Here is a 24,219-nt window from a genome sequence, read left to right on the forward strand (position 1 = left end):
AATATATGGTGGGATTTCAGGCGTGCCGATCTTGATCAAGCATCTCTGCAGCCTAATTAATAGACGAGTTCCCAGGCTCGATGGCCAAAAAATGCAGCTCTGCTTTCCACGGACGGTTGGGAATCAAATTGAAGAATGCGGATTACGCCCCATAGCCCCCAGTCTTTATTTGTTATATTCTAGACAGCCTGATCTAATCAGGCGGGTAGGTGAAGAGTCGCTGGGCAAGGCAGCAGGATCACGCTCGCCCTTATTTGCCAGGAGGTTCGTCTTCCCCCACTTTTCTACCCTCGATGTGTTGCAAGATGCGAGAAGAGGAGGCAAGGGGTGGGCCTCAGGCGGTGGCGGAGGAGGGCTGGGCCGGGCCGCCCGCCCGCGCCGGAGAGTATCATGTTGCCGAAGGTGTCGGCCGCTCGCCCGACAGCGCTCCCTTCTGCGCGCCGGGAACTCTGACAACTTGTTCCACTCGGTGGGCAAAGTGAGGGCGTGGGCGGGTGGCGTGAGGGGTGCTCGTCAGGGCCTGAGCCAAAGAGGGCCGGGCACCTTGTGAGAAGACCCTGGGGAAAGAGGCGTGAGAGGACGTCAGTCCACAGGCCACGGAGCTGACGAGAAGAGACAAGAGGAGGCTCTGTGTGGAGAGACACAGAGACGCCGGTGCGCCGGGCACTGCCTCCGTGTGTGTGTGTGTTTATCCGCGCGCGCCTAGCATTGCTGCCTCCTTTCCCGCCCCGTCGGTCCTGGGGGCTCGAGCCCAGTTCCCGCCGGGCAGTGTAATTAAGCTGTTCTTGGAAACACCCTTTGGCTCCTGAGGTGGGGCTCGCCCTCGGCTGAAAGGGACGCTTTCAACTCTTCCCTCACGGCCGGCTGTAGCCAAGCGCAAAGGCAGAGCCGAGCGGACGGACGCCCCGCGCCGCGCGCACTTCGTGGCCAAAGTCACCAGCCTTTTTTTGAGCTTGCGGGGGCGGCGTTGGCGGCATCCCCATCCTCTTTGGGACGGTAAGAAAGGTGTGAAGAGAAGAGAAGACCAGAAACAAAGGACGGGGAGGAAGGAGGGAGGGAAGGAAGGAAGGAGTTCTCCCCGCCGAGGGATGGTTCTCTGAGGGCGCCCGTTTTCGCGGGCAGGGCGAGGGGGCGAGGGGGTGGGTGACTTGAAACGGGCTTTTCTCTCCTGCCGAAAGAGGCGCAGCGCTCCGTGAGGAGGGGGTCGCCGCCTTTCTCCTTTGGACAGCGGCCCTCCTGTCTTTTCCGAACTGATCTTTCCCATCATTGCATCTTTCTTCTGGAGAACTTTTGGTAACTTCAGCGGAGATCCTGTTGCTTAGTCTTCGTGGTTCGCAGCTAGAGTCGGCCCATTGCCTCTGTGGGATTTATGAAGGTGTCGACTCCCAAAATCCTCACCAGGGTAGTGGGTCTGCTCCAGTTGCGACAACAGGATTTCAGGTAGTCTAGGCGAATGCAGCCGGCCGGCTTCTTGGAATCCTCAGACGGAGTTGGACGGTGAAAGGGGGGTATTTCTAGCTTCTACCACCAGAGAGCTCCGTTTTGTGGCTTTCCCAACTTGTGTACTTGTTCTTGTTTCATTTCTAAAATTTCATGGAAAGTTATTAGTAACCATGGCAGAAATGGAGGGATGCCTCTCAAAGCAAAGTGGAAAATAGGGTGAGCATCACAGATAAATTAAAGCAGCCTTTTCCAACTTGATCCCCCCCTCCCAGGTGTAGAGATACAATCCCCATTATCCCCATCCAGGGGTGGGGATAATGGGGTGTAGTCCACCACATGTAGAAGGGGCTCTGCTGGGGGAGGCTGGGCTGGAGAAACCAAAATCTTAAGCAGTGGTAGAACTTTGACCATGGAATGATAGGGAGGAAGAAGCATGGTCTACAACGGAGTGGATTTGCAAATATATTGTAAGGATAGTTGGAGTTTTGCACCTATGAATTGCACCTATGAATTGCTGAAATGACTACAATACAGTACTGTGGTTGGCTTCCCCATTTGATAAGCCTTGTTCTGCTTATAGATATATAGTAAGTGGTTGTGTAGTGGTGAGATGCATTCAGTGATAGCTTTTGAATGATATTGTCAGTACCTGGTTCTCTTGAGAGAAACAAGAGCAGTGAGAAGCTTGGAAAGCATTGGGTCCCCTAACATAATCTCTAGCAGGTAGTATTTCAGAAGGAATAAAAATGGGCACAAGGATGAGCAGCCATGCGCAAGGCAGTGAAAGGATGTGGAACAGTGTGTACTTCTAGCAACTACCAGATTACCTTACATTTTGAGAAAACCTCTTAGTATTTGCCCATAAAACATTAAAAAAAAACGACTTAGGTGTTTGCTGTCACTGGAGAAATATTGCATATTTTCCAACAGTTTGTTACTATCAGCATTTTTTTAATTACCAGAATACTTTCTCTAGAGCATAGTAGCACATCCACAGTGATATCATCTCACTTCTAAAAGGACTTATTTGTTCTCTTTTGCTAATGATCATCCTAAATGTATGTATTTGCCAGAATTACATTGAATTCCTGCAGATTCATCCTTGTAAATAGTAAAAGTTTTATACTACAGGTTGTGTTCCAGTAGTCTTTAGAAAAGCCATATATTGTTTGAGGAATTTTCAAAGTATGAAAAGCATTATATGCAGCTTCAGTTCACTGGTATAAAATCAAACACATATCTGCATAGTTTTCAGGATTCAAAACATGATTTGAAAAAATGAATTTCATGAAATGAATATGTCAGTTTGTGTTAAATACTTTGTGGGAAAACATAGTTGTAAATCTGTTTAACATGCTCAGGTTGCAATCAATTTCAGTGCAAGAAGGTGGTGGTTAAATGAATTTCTGTGATTCTGCTGCAGAAAAGTTTTATATGTGTGATGCAGTAAGTTTTGTAATACACATTCCAAGAAGATGAAGGAATTGGTATTGTTATGCCCTTTTAATAGCTGAGTTCTCAAAAGCCAAGATTTGTTTTGTTTTGATATTAGGGAAGTGACAGACTGGCACAATTGGCTCTTCAATCTGAGTACCTGAAGTGAAGCCAATACTAGTCCCAGTAGATTGGTACTCAATCTCTTTTGTTAAGTGTATTAGTCTCTATACAGCACTGGGATTGTGCAACGTACCCAAGGCTATGCAGCCTGGTTCTTCTCCCAGGAGGCACAATGGGGAATCAAACTCACAACACACTGGGCTATCCAGCCAGGATAAATTCATATAGACAGGAGTATTTCCAGAAAGTAATTCCATGAGAAGGAGATTTTCCATGATAAAGTTGCTGGACCTAGGACAGGTCACAGTTCAGTGAATTTTGGAGTTTCTGTAGAATTCCAGTTTAGACATTCTGTAGAGCCAGAGGTTGGGAATTCAGTTCCCCACTGTGCTTCCTTAACAAAGGTTAGACTCGATGATCCATAGGGTCCCTTCCAGCTCTGCAGTTCTAAGATTATTGTTATCTAAGACACCAAGATTTGAAAGATTTTGAACAAACTGACATTTGACATTCCCTTCATGGTGATAGAGGAAGCCAAGCAGTGACTTAAGGAATGAGTAGGGGAACATGTGAACTGGCCAGAATCCTTTGCATTGTGAGAAGAGTCACTGGGCCCTGAACTATGCGTGAATGAAAAGGGAGTTCCAGTGTTCAGTTGGGAGGTGGGGTTGTAGATTTCATACTTAAAAAAAAAAGGTTTAATAGATGTTATTAGCAGTTTCCCACTTTCACAGCTTCCCTTCTTCTCCCTTGGATTGGGAAAACAAGAGAACTAGAGTTAGGGGGTTTTGTTTGTTTGTTTGTTTTACATGACACTGCAATAACAGAATGTCTTTAACAGGGTCTCATTCTCCAGTATCAGTTATCATCCTGCCCAACCTGAATTGTAGCCACAAAATTGTGCATAATGAAGCACCTCTTTTGAAGATCATTCCCATCTTGTTTGACCACACCAGACTACTACTGTTGATGATAATGAGATGTGGAAGTAGACATGAGAAGAATGATGTAGGCAGTTGGGATAAGAGATGTAGGTGACTGGGATGAGAGAAAAGATGTAGGCAACTGGCATAAGATAACTTTGATAGAAGAGGTCAAATGAAGCAGGAAACAGAGTTTGCTATAAGGATTGTACTCATCTTCTTATGGTCGTAAGTTCTTCTGATGCACTAACAAGAGCAGGAAGAGGATAAACAGTTGCCTGGATCCTGGCTAAGATCTAAACTGGGACGGGGTTTTAAGTTGAGGATCATTATGGCACCCCGCTAGACCAAAACAGAGAGCAATTGCATTCATTCACACACTATCTCCCAGAATGGAATGGGCAAAATAGTACAGTAGAGGCACTTGGGGCTCTTTAAGCTTTTTAATAAATCTGAATTCTGATGGCTGTTGGCCTTGACTATTTTTGCCACTGGTTGTAGTGACAGACTACACACTTGTGTGTTCCCAGAGGCATCTGGTAGGGCCACTGTGAGATACAGGAAGCTGGACTAGATGGGCCCTTGGCCTGATCCAGCAGGGCTCTTCTTATGTTCTCCTGTACTTTTTTCCCCAGTCCAGAAGTTAATAATAATACAGTATGTTGAAGGAAATTATAAATTAAAAATGGGGAAGTGTTTGTACAGAGCTCAGGTGCTGCAGGTATGAAAACCGGGATCTTCCAGATACAGTAGTTGGTGTTGCCTGCTGGGATGGTGGGAGTTTTAGTTTAACACATTTTAAGAAGACATTCAAAAGAACATTTTCAGAGTTTGAGAAAGGCAGGTAACAAGTGTTCCCAATGTATATAAAAGAGGTGTCCTGGCTACCTGTGTACAAGAAGGTTGTCCTCTTGCCAGCTGAAAGTGGAAAGTCGCATGCCTTCCCAGGATGTCTCAGATGCTTGACCACCAGTGAGACAACTGTGCTTCTTCTATACTTCTAGAATGGTCATAGGACTAGTGTCTATGAACTGTGTTATGTAGGATTTAGGCGGGCTGAGATAGCCTTCACCAGGAATAGGAAAAAAAGGGGGGAATGGTGGACATGTTGCATCTAGGATTGCCACACAGATCACACACTTTTGTTTGCTAATATTTGTATATTAGAATCAGCGCTTGCAAATAGTTACTGATAATGTGCCGTTTATAAGTAATTTTTTTCTGCAGTACTTAAAGCATGCCTCAGTTAAGCTATAATTATAACTCAGTGAGGGATAATTTCAAATTTTTGGTGATGTAGCTGTAACTGCTGTGAATTATGTTTATAGTTACAAGGACAATGTGGTTGGCTTCAATACTTAGATTTGTTTTATGCTATCAGTCAGTGGCTTGTTACAATTCTAATGTTTCCTTTCAAAGGTAACTAAAAATAGCCATATTACTTTTGAATGATGAGAAAGTAAGCTATCAGTGTAAAAAATTATATTGGTAAATAGTTACATTCTTGATCTCTTAGCTAATTATTTTTAAAATATATAACTTTTCAAAGTTTCTATTGCAGTGGACAAATTTTGCTTCCAAATCGGCTGGACTATTCGTTTATCTCAATTTGTTAAATTATAGGAGTCTTCCACTGAAAAGCAGAAAGATACTGTATCTTTATACTGTATATAGAAATCATTTAAAGATGTTTTATTGCATCCTTTCCAGCTCAAAAATGTCTCTTTTTGCTTTTGAATTTTTAGACTTTCTGGCTCCACAGTCAGAAGTTCAAGTTGAGTTAGGTCCTTTAAAAGGCAGCTTGTAATTTTTAGCTAACAAAATGTTCTTTGGGATTTTTTAAAAAAGAACTTCTGAATGTATCTGGGATTTTAGTCAATGGTGTTCTAAGCAGGATTAAAGGAAACAGCTGACTAAATAAATATTGGAACAGAGTGGATGCAATGGTATAAATTAATAATGCTAGTCTTTATTTATGCCATGAATGGGAGGTTTTGTGGAGGTATAATGTGTTAACCATGGTCATCATGTGCCATCTAGTGGATATGACAGTATTTTACTGCCATCAAATACATACATGCATAATGCACACATCTGTAGCCAATCTGGCATGTGAGTTAATAGAACCAATGTTAGCTTAAAAGAAATAGTGCTTCTCCTAAAATCAAGTTAATATTGATTTAATGTACCAGAAACTGTTCTTTTGCTATTTTCAAATAGTTGGATAACATGATTCCCCTCCCCCCATAATAATGCCAGCAGCCCCGTATGAATCACACTTTCGGCACAGCTGTCTAAAATGCTAGTGTTCACAGCTAATGCCAATAGAATTTTCAAAACTGCATTATAAAAACGGAGGCAATGTCAGTGGCAATAATTGCACCCATCCTACTTCAGCAGATAGGAAAAAGTTTAATACCTTTACAGCATTTCTCAGGTTTTTTCATATCATTTTACTATTCTATCTCAGGGCATGTCCGCACTGGCAGAATAGATTGCTATTTGAATTGCTTTTGCTACTGTTTTGTTTTCAGTGTCCACACATCTTTCGACTCAGAGCGATCCATTCCACCCCTTTTTAGAGCTTTCCCACTCAGTTTTGGCACAGTGGTAGGGCTACAGGTTTTTTTTGGCATGATTTGGAGCATTCCTAATTATCCCATTCTGTAGCTGTGAAGATGATTAGTTTGCACCAAAATAGAGCTGTAGCCAGTGTTATCTGAGGTTATAACAATGTGGCATATTTGGTGAGCTTTGGCATTGATGGAGAACGTCCTCCCTGTTTTCATTTATTTTAATTTTTTGAATCTGTTTTCCTATTGATGCAGTTCTGTTCTAGGTAAATGAGAAAAATTGGCTGTATTATGTATACCATTCTATGTAGATGCATTGCTGTTGCACTATGTTACTTTATTTAAAACTAACAACAAAAGGAAAGTCATTGCAGTCTGTTGAATGATGGTCATGTGCACTTAAGAAGATGCATGTGTTTCCACAGGGAAGAGTAAGTAGAGAAAGAACATCATTGGTTTCCAGATGGTCCTTTACTTGTTTTTACCTATGCTGATCTTCCTTTAGTCTAGACTGATATTGTTAGGTTGCTGATGTCATTTCCTTATCTCGTTTCCTTATTGATCCTCTGAAGGAGAGGACAGAAGAGACAACGTGCCTTTGTTCTTGAGAGAGGAAAGAGCAGTCACAACTTCCAGCGTCTCTACCTCAATTAACTACAACTAAGATTCCTATTATATTTTCTATCTCAATGTGTTTCTCTAATAAATCTTGGGTTTTCAGAATAAGAAATATGGATATGATTTCTTTTTGGAGTGATAATTGTCCTTTGCTAAGTATTCAAGTATTCAGGGGCTGAATCTAGAAGTTAAATTTAGCTGCTTCTTGGTCCTGCTTGTTCTGATAACAGATTATTGAGCAGCAGAATTAACAGGAAAAGGGTGTTTTACCAGCCTGTAGCAAATGAAACCAGATTGGACTCTGGAACACTTCCCATGAAAGGGAACAAACACAGGGCAATTAGGAAAGAAAGAAACTAGGAATCATTGCAGAGCACAGTCATAACAGAGCAAAAACATAGGTTCATTCAAGCTCAGCTATTGCCATGTACCACCTCTGTAACAGTCTTGTAAGGCATCTATGAGACTAAATGTGCTCTCTTTCTCTTCTGCCAGTTATATACTTTTTTGTCCATAAAAATTTACCTGGTAAGCAATGTTTGCATCTGATAGCTTTAACTGTATGGCAGTACTAAACATCACTCTATGTTCTTATTTATTCCAAAATATAGTTTTTAATATATATATGACATGCACAAAACAAGGCCAATTCCTGAAGTAGCCATTGCCCTAAAGCAATGTTCCCCAACATTGGGCCTCCAGATGTTATTGGACTACAGTTCCCAGAAGCCTTCTCCTGCTGGCCAGGATTTCTGGGAGTTCAAGTCCAAGAACATCTAGAGCCTCCAAGGTTGGGAACCACTGCCCTAAAGTACACTTCAAGAAGTAAACCATTGGCAAACCTTTTATCAAAATATTGTTGGGAACATTGGCAACCTGAGGCTGTCCCTTGGATGACATGCAGAGTTTAGAGTTTTATGTTCTATACAGAAACATCCTTATCTGTGGTTGCAAGTGCACAGATAATGCTGATTGCACTGGCACATATTTTGATTTTGTACATTTTTGTTTTGAAGTTGTGTCACCCAAGCCATTGGGAAAGCTCCAACTTGTGAAGTTATAAGAGAAGATTAAATTGATCAATGAGTGCAAGCTTGATTGATAAGGGGTGTTAGAGGTGACTGGGTGCAACTCAATATACAGTATACTGGAGAAAATGCATGTCTTTGCAATGAATAGGAGAGATAGAGAATGAGAGATAGAGAAAGAGAAGGATCTCATCAGATTTCTTAGGCAGCCTTTTTCCTGCTGTATCTAGGCTGGCTTTCCTTCAATTTAGGCTGGTACTCTTAGGGATGCTGATGTTACTTTCTTCTTTTTCACTTTTCCTGCTTGATCATCTGCAGGAGAGGACAGAGCAGATAGTTTGCCTTTGTTGAAGAAGTAAGAGGGCAGTCACAACCTTTACCTCTCCACTGCAGTTAGCTAGATTAGAATTCCTAACATCTTTGCTATCTCTAAGTATTTCTCTAATAAAAGTAACACACACACTCACCCTTCCCTTCCCCCCCTTTTGTTTCTAAGAATAAGAAATGTGGATGTGATTTCTTTCTAAAGGCAGGACTGTAGTGATATTCAGGGGCTGAATGCTGCTGCTTGATGTTGCTTACTGTGCTGACAGAATGCTTCCATTGTTTTCTTCGATGAGCTTCAGAACAGGTTGTTTCCTATTAATTGGAACAACAGAATGGAAATCCTGAACATGACTGATGGCACTGAAACCAAACATGTAAAAGAGGCAGTATGAATAGTCCATCTCAAGATGGAGTACTGTATTTGGAAAACATGTTATTTTAGCAGAGCTGGATGAAATATTACTTTAATAAGCTTCTGGTGTGATGTATGAGCTAATGGCTAAAGCAAGCACAGACTTCATCTGTCATGAGAAAAATGAACTTTGCAAACTGAAACCAGCTTGATAAAATGGTCAAGCAGATAATAGGGTCAACATATATGATTTGAGACTTCATACATGGAGATAAAAGATGCAGTTCCACAGGTGATAGTCCTAAGATGGTGCACGTGAGCATTAAGCCTGGCGGAACAGAGTTCTTCTGTAGGGCGAGGAAGTCTCATGTAGTATGGAGTTGTCCATTAAATACACAATTATAATTACAGTATAATTAATCTGCATAATTAATTTCATAGCACTGTGTAACAAGATGTTATTTATAAGACCTCGGCAGGCCAGTTAATGATAGGTTCTGTTGGAGGCCTGTGGTTCATAGGGTGGCTTGTTATGTGCCATCAAGTTGGAAGCAACTTGATGGCACATAACAAGAAATAAGGTTTGTCTCCTGATTAGGAAATGCCTGCCATCTTGGTGTTTTATCTCATAGCGGGAGACTGTTATCTTGCCACACCATTCCTTTACCCTTATCTTTCTGAAAGGACAGAGCGATAGCAAATTGATGAGAAATACAGGAGCCCTTCTGTTTAGAAGGGTGGAGAATTACAGAATAATAGCTTTAAAATATGGGGTTGATCAATACATTTGTATACTGTCTATAACATGAGCCCCTTCAAATATGTTGGACTAAAACTGTGGAACCCCCAGTCATCATCAGCCTAGCTCAAGATTGTAATCTTATAGAAAGAGAAGATACTAGACTTCTAGTCATGAATTCTGAAATGTGAAGTTCTTGTGACCTTTTATCATGACAGATATGATGTATCAACTGTGGTGCCAAATGCACTTACTGTATGTGGAGTCACTATTCCATCCCAGACTGATCTTCACATTATAACCACCATATATCTAGAGAAAGGGGGTTTGCATGGAGGCATTGATGTATGAGGTGTAGACGTATGCAGATTGTATGGAGAGTTTTATGTGTTTGCTAGAGGGGTCCAGTGAGAACACGGAACCTCTGGTGGGGGAATAATACACATGAAATAAATGGCCAAAATCCTATTGGGGATTAACATATGCATAAGGGCCACCATGCAAGCAGTTCTTCCCTTTTGCTCGCTATCCACTGAACAATCAGCCATGCAGTCTTTTTGCAGAACTGGAGGATGAAGAAAAACATGACAAATGGCTTGCAAAACCGCAAGAATCACATGTGAAATTATAAAGCAATAGGATTCTACCTTAAATTTTGAAAAACCAACCACAGAGCGGCTGCGTCAAATGGTCTGTCTTTTACAGTTGGAAGTTTCTCTCTCTAAGCAGCAATAATATCAATGAGACTGGAGACCAGAGAACAGGGACTGAACCTGTAATGCAGTTCTGCTTCACTTGCAAATTTCTGTGTATGATCCTCATGCAGAGGCCATGTGTTATTACGTTATGGTCAGAATCCTACTGGTTCGTTATGACAGCTTAAATGTAGTGGCATAAATTGCCAGTAATCGATGAGCCCCTCTATTTATGCCCCTCATTATGTATCAGCCTATGCCCTTGAGATACAGCTAGTGGTGATTCACCACTGAGATTTATACTACTGTATGGTGTTTACTCCTGTACAATCTGGCCAGTAATAATAATAGTAGTAATAATAATATTGCTGCTACTACTGCTGCTGTTGTAAAAAGCAGCAATGGTACGCTTCCGCAGAGTAACTCATGGTGGTTAAAAAATAAGGCTTGCAGAATTTTGAGGCATAGGAGCATAAGATGCACCTTTATACTGTTGAAACTTCCAGTTCATTACTGTCTACCTTGAGTGATAGCTGCTCTCTGGAGTTTTGGGCAGAAAACGTTTCTGAGACTTGTTTGAAGATGCCAGGAATTGAACTAGAGACCTTTGCACACACCGTATTATTGCAATATCCTCATTGCTAAAGCTATGGTTTGGTATTTGTCTTGTCTGAATATGTTGCCTCTGTTAAATACATACACATCCAGCCATGTGCATATGGGCATGCAATATGTTTTTATTAATGATGCACATTGATTTTCTCTGCAAATAAGCTATTTTGAACAGGAAGCTTGTGTTTGCTATTCTCCCTGATTGACAGCCGATTGTTTTAGGCTGTGCACTATTGCTGAGTTATGGTCCTTTGCACAGTGGACATCGTTTCCTATTGATTCACAACTGGTACCTCATTGTTTGCGTGACAAGAGGCTGGTACCAACTGTTACTGGTTCGAAGGCTCATTTCCGAAAACCTCACAACACAATGCAAACCTATTCATTTAAACACCAGTCTCATGAATAATAATGCAAATCATAGTCCCAGATGTTGTATGGCTGTTCTTGGGAGTTAAACATAATTGGGTGTATTGTTTGCCATAACTTGTTTTAGTGGCTGGAGAATTGCATAAAAGGCATTTGAATGTGAATGGTTTTTATAGTGATTTAATAGGATAAATTCAGTGGGTAGGTGGACAAAGAGATGTCATAAATTGGAAAGGAATATTATTCAGAGGGGCACAAGAGGATTTTATTTTATTTTTTGAAAAATGGGGAAATATTCAACTTTTGTTGGAAATATTCAATAGTACACAGAGCTGCACAGACAGGACTGAATTGCCATAGGACTCAGTGACATCCCACTCTTCAGATGTGTAAACATAATACTGAATTAATTTCAGATGTATGGAATCACTTATAATGGAAACAGGCCATGGAAAAGTTACTTTTTTGAACTGCAGTGCAGAGACCGCTCCCCACCAGTAATAATGGTGAGTGGTTAGACGTTAGGGTATCAATTAGTTGTAGACTAATTTGTTTATTTCTTTTTATATCTAATCTTTGTCCCAATATGTATGCCCATGATAGGTTACAAAATGTTTAAAAATCAGATACAGGTAAAAGCCATACTAACTTGCAGTATTAAAACTCAGTTAAATGTACTGTTATATTAAAACAACTACTTGACTTAAAATAATTTAAAAGCACAACAGAAGAAAGTCAAAAGATACCACATCTCCTGTTAAAATCCCTTTCCTTTGGCAGACTGTTTTATTTCTAAATACCTGCCTGAAGAGCAACAGAAAGGCCTCTCCCATAGATCTTAAAACCTGTGCCAGGTCCATACCGGAAAATATGGTCCTTTAGATTGCCTTGACCCAAGTTCTATAGGGCTTTATGGTTCATAAGCAGCACTTTACATTGTGCCTGGGAACAGATGAAGAGCCTATGAAGCTGTTGTGACAAGGAATTTCTGTCCTCCCTGTTCATTGGCTTCAGCCAGCAATTTGGCTGCAGTATCTTAGATCTACTGAAGTTTGCTTGTAAAAAAGTAAGTTTCGCATTGTCTGGACAGACGCGTGTATCCAGCCGCCATCTGGATCTGTTTGTGCATTTTCTTCCTCCTTCAGAGTCAGTTGGCTGGAAAGAACAGTTTGGGTACTGGCATATAAACCTCAGCCAAGCCGGCATATTGACTTTGTCCAACTCACAAGTGTGGTTTCATTTTATAAAATGTTGTGAGACAAACATTTTGCTTGGGGTTACTGGGAATGATGTAGCATAATGAAGTGCTGGAAGAATATAACATTGAAGTAGTCGTTTTTATTGCCGCAATCATTTTATAAAAAATTCAACACACACTATGTTACTGAATAATATTTTAAAATGTTTCCCATCATATTGCTTTTTAAAAAGGCAATTCCATGTACTTATTATGAGGATTATATGATCACTTATGTTACAGTGTTAAAACTAATATTTTTCTATGAGCAAAATGAGTGAAAATGTTGTAATATTCTTCTTTTAAAAATGTTATAGGAAATGAAAACTGTAGTTAAGTAGAAGGGGCCTGAATCTAAAACAGAACTAGGTATAACATCAGACCATTTGTTTCAGTGGGCTTTAGTATCCTCATTTTTTTCATTCAGTTTATGCTCACTAATAATTAAAATCAATATGTGACGTAGTCTGGCAAAATCTGGATTATTAAATTACATGTAATTTGTTGTGCTGCCATCCAGTGGCAGGCTCTTTTAGTGCCTGACACAGTGTACAGGAGTTGATGTTTGGTTTATGCACAGCAGTTGTGCTTTTTTAAGAAATGAATATTTCAATTCCCGCAACTATTCAGGACACAAATTGATTATGCCCAGCCACTTCAAGTATTTACTCATATATTTTGAAAAATATTTTACTTGTGAGCACATACGTAACAGAGAAACTGTCCAGTGTGATGATGGACTACGACTCTAGAGATCAAGGTTTGAATCCCTGCTCAGCCATGGAATCTTACTGAGGGGTGTGAAACTGGTAAAACCACTCCTGAAACATCTATTTTACCTTGAAAGCCCTATTAAGATCACCAGAAGTCAGTTCAGACTTGATAGCACATAACTAATTGCATATTTGAAAACTGCTTGAAATAATTAGCTCAAATCAATATTTGTTCCAGTTTTCTCTTAGAAAAATTAGTTGTCAATATAACTACAGTATTTTTCTTCTGTCAAGTAGATAACTTCTCCTGAACGGAATGTCAGATTGACAAGGTATAAAGTATTAGAGGATTGCAGTCAGATATTGTATACTGTTTGTGTATCTAGTTAGATTTTATAGACAAGGGACCTCATCAGAAAGATATGCTGCACTTTTTCTGCAGCATGAAAATGAGCATGTTAATTTAGGAAATTGTCCTTTGTTAAATTGGAGTTATTTAGGCCATTGATTTTCTTCTACATTTTAAAACTTTGACATATTAATCCTGTGCATATAATTTGTGCTGAATTCAATGAGACTTAATCCCAAATAAGTGAATTCAGAATTGCATTTAGGTTACAGTCCTCAATTAGCAGCAACCACATTAATGGGATTTACTTCAAGTCATGATTCTTAAGACTTCATTGAGCAGGTGAAAATGACAGGATGAGAAACAGCAGCAGAGGGAAAGCCTTCTTCCAACTCTCTCTCCCTCCCTCCCTCCCTCTCTCTCTCTGAATGGTAGCACAAGGGGTTTTGCCAGAATCTTTAGAAACTGGGCACATTTCAAGCACACATTCTCAGATTTCAAGCACCTCACCATCATTTTCCTGCTGGCCCAAGCCTGTACAATTTATGACCCAATTCATTTTTTCTTATCATTCATAATTTGAGTTATGTTTTTATAATCCTGAAAATAATTTTCTCCATCAAAATGAATTCTGTTTATAACTTGCTCACTTGAGAAGTGCACCAGTATTCAAGACTGTAGGGTGCCAGTAGTAAGGGATTATGAGACTGGTAGTCTTAAATATCTGGAGAGTCAAATGTTTCCCACCTCTGGAACCTCCGATCCTGATATTACACATAAATGATGTGTAGCAGAAACTCGTTGGATGAACACAGCCTTCAAATAAATGCATGGATGAACTAGGTCTAAAAGTAAAAGAAGATTGGTGGAAATCAAGAATCTCAACTCTTGAAAGGATCTGTGTTTGTTTAAGAAGTCCTAAACTCAAACATACTCTAGTATCATACTTTAAAAATTGTTAGAATGTCTCCTGTCATGACTTGGATGCTTGAATGATTTGCAGAACAATTTGTCATAAATTTGTTTCCTGGAAATGTCAGCATTTGTTTATCTCAAGTGGCAATTTAAAAAATAAACTATGTGAAATGTACATAAGTCAGCTTCAAAGAAATCTAGTCTAATGAGGATTTGTACTTGTGGGTTTCTGTGGGGTTTTTTTTTTTTTTGTGACTTTCAATGGGCTTATGACATTTCACACTCCACTTTCAATTACAGCTTTATTCAGACTTTCTTGTAAATTTAGTTTATGGCACCATCATTATTTCTTTTGACGTACTGTATGTTGGTATGTTTATTAGCTCAGAATCCTAACATCATAAAATTCCCTTAGTGGTTAATTTTGCAATACACTCATTTGTTTGAACGTTAGTTTTGGCATTGTTTACAGTGCTGTGTATTTATGCTTGCTATTTGTTTCCACTGATAAACAGTGGAAAATTGAAAAACTAACTATAGAGACTGAAATGACACCCTGGTTTGCTGGATCTTCTGTCATTATTTCAAGGGACAATTTAAAAATTACACAAAAAATCAGATGCAAGTTTATGTTTGTCTATTTCTTGAAATAGCCAACACACTGTCTTTACATAATTGGAGAAATAAATGGACTTTGCTTTAATGAAGAAATTAAGAAATCAAGTGGAAATAATAATAAGAAACACAAATAAATAAGATGATATTTGGACCAGTTTGTTCAAAAGTTCCACTCTAACAGTAATATTTTTTTAAATCTGCCAGTAGTTACTTTTTTTGCAAGAGATATAACTGGAAGCTCCTTCATGGATTGCTGCCTTGTCATGGCGAAGGGGCTTGAGTAATTCAGAAAAGCTATGGGCTATGCTGTGCAGGGACACCCAAGACATAGTGGAGAGTTCTGATTAACGCGATCTACCTGGAGCAGGAACTGGCAAGCCGCTCCAGTATCTTTGCCAAGAAAACCCCATGAACAGAAACAAAAGGCTAAAAGATATGACGCTGAAAGATGGGCCCCTCAGGTCGGAAGGTGTCCAACATTCTACTGAGGAAGAGCGGAGGACAAGTACAAGTAGCTCCAGAGCTAATGAAGTGGTTGGGCCAAAGCCAAAAGGACACTCAGCTGTGGATGCGCCTGGAAGGGGAAGGAAAGTCTGATGCTGCAAAGAAAAATACTGTACCTGGAACCTGGAATATAAGATCTATGAACCTTGGTAAGCTGGAGGTGGTCAAACAGGAGATGGAAAAATAAACATTGACCTGCTGGGCGTCAGTGAACTAAAATGGACGGGAATTGGCAAATTCAGACGATTATCATATTTACTATTGTGGGCAAGAATACCATAGAAGAAATGTAATAGCCATCGTAGTCAACAAAAGAGTGGGAAAAGCTGTATTGGGATATAATCTCAAAAATGATAGAATGATTTCAATACGAATCTTTCAACATCACAGTAATCCAAGTTTATGCACCAACCACGAATGCTGAAGAGGCTGAAATTGACCAATTCTGTGAAGACTTACAACACCAAAGAAAGATATTCTTCTCATTATAGGTGATTGGAGTGCTAAAGTAGGGAGTCAAGAGATAAAAGGAACAACAGGGAAGTTTGGCCTTGGAATTCAAACAAAGCAGGGAAAAGGCTAATAGAGTTTTGTCAAGAGAACAAGCTGGTCATCACAAACACTCTTTTCCAACAACACAAGAGGCGACTCTACACATGGACATCGCCAGATGGGCAACACTGAAAACAGATTGAATATATTCCCTGCAGCCAAAGATGGAGAAGCTCTATACAGTCGGCAAAAGCAAGACCTGGAGCTGATTGTGGCTCTGATTATCATCTTCTTATAGCAAAGTTCAAGCTTAAACTGAAGAAAGTAGGAAAAACCACTGGGCTAGTCCAGTATAATCTAAACAAAATCCATTATGAATACACAGTGGAAGTGAAGAACAGATTTAAGGAGCTAGATTTGGTGGACAGAGTGCCTGAAGAACTATGGATGGAGGCCCGTAACATTGTACAGGAGACAGCAACAAAAATCATCTCCCAAAAATGGAAATGCAAGAAAGCAAAGTGGCTGTCCAATGAAGCCTTACAAATAGCAGAGAAGAGAAACAAAATGCAAAGAAGATAGGAAAGTTACAGAAAATTGAATGCAGACTTCCAGAGAATAGCAAGGAGAGACAAGAGAATTTTCTGAAATGAACAATGCAAACAAATAGAGGAACATAATAGAAAGGGAAAAACCAGAGATCTACTCAAGAAAATTGGAGATATTAAAGGAACATTTTGTGCAAAGATGGACATGATAAAGGACAAAAATGGGAGGGACCTCACAGAACCAGAAGACATCAAGAAGAGGTGGCAAGAATACACAGGAATTATACCATGTCAAGGATAATTTCCAAACCTGAGATAGAACAATGTTTGTGTTAATTAGCAGCCATGTTTGCACAGATGTGCAAGATACTGAGTCATGCAGAATGCTGAGTCATGGATGATGCAATATCCGCAGTGATTGGCTGTATGCAAATATGTATAGGTATATATGTATGGAGATGTACTGAAGATGTATCAGATCTCTTTCTTGGATGTAATCCTATCGTGCTACCGGTTGGAACTGCTGTATATATTGTAAATACACTTTGGTGTTGGAAGAAGCTGCCTGTGTGTGTGTGATATTTGGACTGCCTGGATTGGACAAGACTCTGCTAACCTTACACCAATTTTGTGCCAACATACCAGAAAGATCTGGATTTCCTGGGCAACCCAGACGGTGTGGTTGCTGACCTTGAGCCAGACATCCTAGAGCAGGGGTGTCCAACCTTTCACCTTCCCTGGGCCACACTAGAAAATGAAAATTTGGTTTGGGCCGCACATAAATTTGGTTTGGGCCGCATGGGGGGCAGCCCTAGCCATCCTCCACAGCCCCGCTCCAAGCGCGCTTACCGGCAGCTGCGATCTCAGATAGCAGAGGCTGCCAGCTTCGACTCTGGTGGTTTTATGGGGCTGGGAGGCAGTCCACCTATTGACGGGGATGGCGCAATGTAGTCACACAGCCCCCCTCTCCCCTCCCCTCCCACTCCTTCCTTCCTTCCCTCTCCCCCCCCCCGTTGTGACGGGACCCGGCCGCATTCCGGCCGCAAGCGCCAGCAGTGTAACTTGAAACTTTGGAATTTCTTTAAAAATAAAAAATTGCACGGGGCTGCATTACAAGCCGACCTGGGCCGCACGCGGCCCACGGGCCGCAGGTTGGACAAGCCTGTCCTAGAGAGTGAAGTCAAGTGGGCCTTAGAAAGCATGGCATGACACCCCCAGTGTCCCCTGTTTGTTTCCCACTAACACAGGTTCACCTTCGGACACAACTTGTTCTTTTCGCCCTTTTTTGCTGCCACCAGAGGATATTACCCTCACTGTACCAAATATGAATCTCAGACTATTGCTGCCAAATATAACAAGGTTTATTTATGTTTTGGTAGGTAAATCACAGAAGAGAAATCATTGATGTTTTTTTATTATTCATTCAATAAATGTGGATTTGATTACATATACGCTTGCTTGTATTCATTCACTTTAATCAAGTTTTCAATATATTTTGATTGTCTATGTATTTCTTGTTACTTTTAACTCTTTTTATATTCTCTAACATGCCAACTTTCCAATCTCTTGTCTAAACACTTCACAATCTTCTCCGTAACTGACTCTCTGTCTCTCCCAGTTCTGTTGACTCCGCCCCTCCTGTCCTGTCATAGGCTCCTGCACTAGAGCTCCACAATGACTGACAGGACTGACATGTGGGGTGTCACCAAATACCTGCCCCCCTTGGAAAGTTTGTATCATGGGGTAACACAGTACGTTATCTTCATGAACAACGTATGAGAAACAACTTACCCATATTTAAAATATCTTCTTTAAAACATTTCTCTGTTAAAAATATGCCATATATACTCATTCAATTTCACAGTTTAAAGCATATTAATATTATTACTTTATATTTAAATTACATTTATCAACATTTTATTACTTACAATACAAACCTTATTTACCATTAATTCATTTATAACTTACATTTTTAATTATTTTTCAAATTAATACACACTTAGAACTTTTAGTTAGAATAGTTTTTAAAACATTAAAGTTACATATTACGTTAGTCCCTTTTGTCAGTCTTCTTGACAAGGCATCGGCCACCACATTTTGAGTCCCTTTAACACTCCAGATCTCAAAGTCAAAGTCTTGTATGAGTAGGGGCCACCTCATCAACTTATTATTGTTCGCTCTGATAGTCCGCAACTACAGCAGTGGGGGATGGTCTGTGCAAAGAACAAAATGTCTTCCCCATATGTATGATCCAACCTTCCACAAAGAACATAAAATCGCAAGGCACTCACGTTCTATGTTGGAAAGGTGTCTCTTGCCAGCCTGCAGCTTCTTGCTCAGGAATGTCACCGGATGAAGGTCTCCATTGTCATCCTCCTGGCTCAGCACGGCTCGATGGAAATCTGGTGCTCTCAGGGCAGGACCAGTCATCAGCGCAGTTTTTAACTTCTCAAAGGCCTCCTCACAGTCGCTCAACCACTGGATCTCGTCAGCTTTTCTTTTATGGGTTAAGTCTGATAAAGGGTCTGCTATTTCGCTGAAGTTCTGGATAAAGCGCCTATAATATCCAACTAACCCTAAGAAAGATCTGTCTTTCTTCTTTGTTGTTGGTCTAAGCCAGCTACTGATTTCTTTAATCTTTGGTGTTAGGGGTTCGATTATGCCTCGTTCAACAATATGGCCTAAGTGTTTTAACTCGGAGTTACCCAGCTGGCATTTACTAGCCTTCACTGTTAATCCGGCCTCATTTAACCTCTGTAGCACTTTCTCAATATGGTATAGGTGATCTGTCTACGTCTGACTATAGATTTGTATATCATTGATGTATGCTACAGTGAATTCTCTAAACTTAATCATGTTTACATGAACCACTCTTCAACCATCCTCTCCCTGCTCCTGAATTATGTAATTTACTTCATTCATCTTGGATGTTATTCTAAAAGGACCTGCCCAGTTTAATTGCAGCTTATTCCCTTCTATAGGCCTCAGCCTCAGGACTTCCTCTCCCGTACTGAACGATCTTTCTCTGGCCTTTTTATCGTACTGTAACTTTTGCTTCCCTTGCTGGCTCTGCAAGTTTTCTGCGGCTAACTTCAGAGATTGTTGCAAGGAATTCATTAAATTATCTATGTACATTATCACTGTCTCAGGGTCTTCTCCCTGTTGTTCCTCCCAATTTTGTCTGAGTAAATCCAAGGGTCCCCGCACTTTCCGCCCAAATAACAGTTCAAATCGACTGAAACCAGTGTTTTCCTGGGGTACAGACCAGTATGCATATAACAAGGGTTGTATCTTGTGATTCCAGTCATGGGGGTTTTCAGCCATATAAGCGCTGATCATTCACATTAGGGTCCCATTAAATTTCTCCACTAATCCATTTGTCTGAGGATGGTATGGGATTGATATAATATGAGCTATGCCACAAAGTTGCCACAGAGAATTGAGTCCAAAAACATCTAGTGCCATGGGTCTCCAGAATCTGACAGTTAAACACAGTCCTTCCCAACTGCAGTTATCATAAGAGCCTCGTGGTGCAGTGGTTAAACTGCTGTGCTGCAGCCAAAACTGTGATCATAGCCCGGTGTTCAGTCCCAGGTAGCCGGCTCAAGGTTGACTCAGCCTTCTGTCCTTCCTAGGTCGGTAAAATGAGTATCCAGCTCATTAGGGGGCAATGTATAGCCTGCATAATTAATTTGTAAACCACCCAGAGAGTACTTGAAGCACTATGGGATGGTATATAAGCAGCATGCTTTGCTTTTTTTATTTTATTTTTTTGCTTTACCTTTTAATCACTATGAACCCAGGATATATCTCTTAATAAAAAATCTTGGCAACATTCTTGATAATCCATTTATCATATAGTTGCCCCCTACAGTTACTTTCTACTTATGAATTGTAACCCTTTATGCAGATGATTCTGTGGTCTGCCTTATCATTTGTTCCCTTCTATCTTAAGAAACAGGATGATGAAAAGTTAGAGTACACAGTCTTTCAGAAGGGATTGCTGTCAGTATGAAAAGTAGAGGTAATAAGGAGACAGTGCAAAATGAATTGAACACTGAGACAGAGTAATGGTCTCCTGCTTTTAGGGAAAGAATAGCTCTATCTGGCATATGCAGAAATGTTGAGTAAAGGAAGCCAGAAGCTTTCAAGGCAGGAATCACTGGTCCCATTATGCTGGTTTTATGCTTGGTTTATAAATGATAAATATAGGCAATGTTATTTATTTATCTGAACAGTATTTTAGGTGGCAAAGCAAAAGTCCAAGTTAAAACCAGTGGTGATAGATACAGGGTTAGGTGCAGAATCGCTGCTGCTTGTGGTGGTGCTGCCAAGTGGCAAGCAGTCATGGGAGTTCTCCTGCCATTACTAGATGAAGAAAGAAAGGGAATTCATTTCGTTCATTTCGTTCGTTTAGTCGTTTAGTCATGTCCGACTCTTCGTGACCCCATGGACCAGAGCACACCAGGCCCTCCTATCTTCCACTGCCTCCCGGAGTTGGGTCAGATTCATGTTGGTTGCTTCGGTGACACTGTCCAACCATCTCATCCTCTGTCGTCCCCTTTTCCTCTTGCCTTCACACTTTCCCAACATTAAGGTTTTTTCCAGGGAGTCCTCTCTTCTCATGAGATGGCCAAAGTATTGGAGCCTCAGCTTCAGGATCTGTCCTTCCAGTGAGCACTCAGGGTTGATTTCCTTTAGAATTGATAGGTTTGTTCTCCTTGCAGTCCAGGGGACTCTCAAGAGCGTCCTCCAGCACCACAATTCAAAGGCATCAATTCTTCGGCGGTCAGCTTTCTTTATGGTCCAGCTCTCACTTCCATACATCATTACAGGAAAAACCATAGCTTTGACTATTCGGACTTTTGTTGGCAAGGTGATATCTCTACTTTTAAAGATGCTGTCAAGGTTTGTCATCGCTTTCCTCCCAAGACGCTGGCATCTTTTAATTTCGTGGCTGCTGTCTCCATCTGCAGTGATTATGGAGCCCAAGAAGGTAAAATCTGTCACTGCCTCCATATCTTCCCCTTCTGTTTGCCAGGACGTGATGGGGCCAGTGGCCATGATCTTAGTTTTTTTGATGTTGAGTTTAAGACTCTCCTCTTTCATGGTTCTTTAGTTCCTCCTCACTTTTTGCCATCAGAGTGGTATCATCTGCATATCGGAGGTTGTTGATATTTCTTCCGGCAATCTTAATTCCGGTTTGGGATTCCTCCAGTCCAGCCTTCCACATGATGTATTCTGCATATAAATTAAATAAGCCGGGGGACAATATACAGCCTTGTCGTACTCCTTTCCCAATTTTGAACCAATCAGTTGTTCCATATCCAGTTCTAACTATTGCTTCCTGTCCCACATATAGGTTTCTCAGGAGATAGAAAAGGTGGTCAGGCACTCCCATTTCTTTAAGGACTTGTCATAGTTTGTTGTGGTCCACACAGTCAAAGGCTTTTGCATAGTCAATGAAGCAGAAGTAGATGTTTTTCTGGAACTCTCTGGCCTTCTCCATAATACAGCACATGTTAGCAACTTGGTCTCGAGTTCCTCTGCCCCTTCGGAATCCCGCTTGTACTTCTGGGAGTTCTCGGTCCACATATTGCTGAAGCCTACCTTGTAGGATTTTGAGCATAGCCTTGCTGGCGTGTGAAATGAGTGCAATTATGCGGTAGTTGGAGCATTCTTTGACACTGCCCTTCTTTGGGATTGGGATGTAGACTGATCTTTTCCAGTCCTCTGGCCACTGTTGAGTTTTCCAAACTTGCTGGCATATTGAATGTAGCACCTTAACAGCATCATCTTTTAAGATTTTAAATAGTTCAACTGGAATGCCATCACCTCCACTGGCCTTGTTGTTAGCCAGGCTTTCTAAGGCCCACTTGACTTCACTCTCCAGGATGTCTGGCTCAAGGTCAGCAACTACATTGTCTGGGTTGTCCGGGATATCCAAATCTTTCTGATATAATTCCTCTGTGTATTCTTGCCACCTCTTCTTGAGGTCTTCTGCTTCTGTGAGGTCCCTTCCATTTTTGTCCTTTTATCATGTCCATCCTTGCACCAAAGGTTCCTCTGATATCTCCAATTTTCCTGAACAGATCTCTGGTTTTTCCTTTTCTGTTATTTTCCTCTATTTCTTTGCATTGTTCATTTAAGAAGGCTCTCTTGTCTCTCCTTGCTATTCTTTGGAAGTCTGCATTCAATTTTCTGTAACTTTCCCTATCTCCCCTGCATTTTGTTTCCCTTCTCCTCTCTGCTATTTGTAAGGCTTCTTTGGACAGCCACTTTGCTTTCTTGCATTTCTTTTTCTTTGGGATGGTTTTTGTTGCTGCCTCCTGTACAATGTTACGAGCCTCTATCCAAAGTTCTTCAGGCACTCTGTCCACCAAATCGAGTTCCTTAAATCTGTTCTTCACTTCCACTGTGTATTCATAAGGGCTTTGGTTTAGATTATACCTGACTAGCCAAGTGGTTTTTCCCAATCTCTTCAGTTTAAGCTTGAGCTTTGCTATGAGAAGCTGATGATCAGAGCCACAATCAGCTCCAGGGAATAGCAGGGGCCAATAATGATGAAGGGCAGTAATGTTTTCTGCAATATATTCAGAAGTGGCATGTGATCAGGAGAGAGGATTCCCAGATCTGTCATTGAAAGATGACCCACTCCCTCTCCTATTCAGATCATGAGCCATTGACAGATCTTTGTCTCCTGTTAGAAATACCAGCTTTTGTCCATAAAGAAAAATAAATAAATTAGAGAAAAGTATTGGTAAGCAACATATGGAAGTTTTAGAAGTAAACATTGGCAATTTTATGCTTGAATCAAGGTCTAATAACATGGAAACAAAAGATTTAATGAATGAATGGCTAACCAGTGGGTTTTGATTAGTGGCTGTTGGCTTGATCCTTTGTCCTTCATTCCTTCCAAAGCAGCATCTTTTCTTACAAGGACAGCTAATGGTAATCTTTAACTTCAAGTGAGTGTAAATATGCTTGCACAACTTGGCACAGCTCTTCAGCTCAGAAAAAAATGTTTGAATGAGCTTGATTGCAATGTTTCATGTACAGGTGTCTTTTTATCCTTTCGAAAATGCAGTTGGGACAGGAATAAGCCAAAGATGCAGCTGCACAGAATAGATAACTTCAGGAGTAGAAAGGTCATGCTATCCTCTGAGTACAGATTTCTGTTTTAATTGCTAGCATGCATTATGGCAGGGTTTCTTATCAGCCAATAGTACCAAGGTTTGAAATACTTCTTTTTTGCCCCTCTGACCCTTTACGACTGGGATTAAGGCTTGCTATTTGCAGCACCAGCAAATAGCAAGAAGGAACTGCATTGCTGAGGAGTGTGCAAGCACCGCTTCAAAACTGCAGGTCTGCAGTTTAAAAGCATCTCATACACAGTATTAGTACAGTGCAGCTGATTTGGACAAAACCTAAAGTGCAAACTAATTTGTATGAAGTCTGGATCAAAACAAAATAACCAGATTAGATTCCAGAGCAATGTGAGTTACATTTACATATTAGTACAGATCTGGGCTACAAATCAAATGGGATGATGTACAATTTGATTCAGCCTGCTATTTTCTTTTAAAATCATTTTTAAAGATGCCTAA

At 40.7% G+C, this 24,219-nt stretch overlaps 1 protein-coding gene across 1 annotated transcript in view; it reads left to right on the plus strand.

The window, feature by feature from the left end:
- Window positions 1-809: 809 nt before the first annotated feature.
- Window positions 810-24,219, plus strand: part of HAPLN1 (hyaluronan and proteoglycan link protein 1) — an 83,496-nt gene continuing 60,086 nt past the window's right edge. Inside the window, exon 1 of the mRNA XM_020790297.3 lies at window positions 810-996. The gene's annotated coding sequence lies outside the window, so the exon portion shown is untranslated. The remainder of the gene's footprint in view (window positions 997-24,219) is intronic.

Source organism: Pogona vitticeps, chromosome 2 (genome assembly GCF_051106095.1).
Source record: "Pogona vitticeps strain Pit_001003342236 chromosome 2, PviZW2.1, whole genome shotgun sequence".
Taxonomy (NCBI): Eukaryota; Metazoa; Chordata; class Lepidosauria; order Squamata; family Agamidae; genus Pogona; species Pogona vitticeps.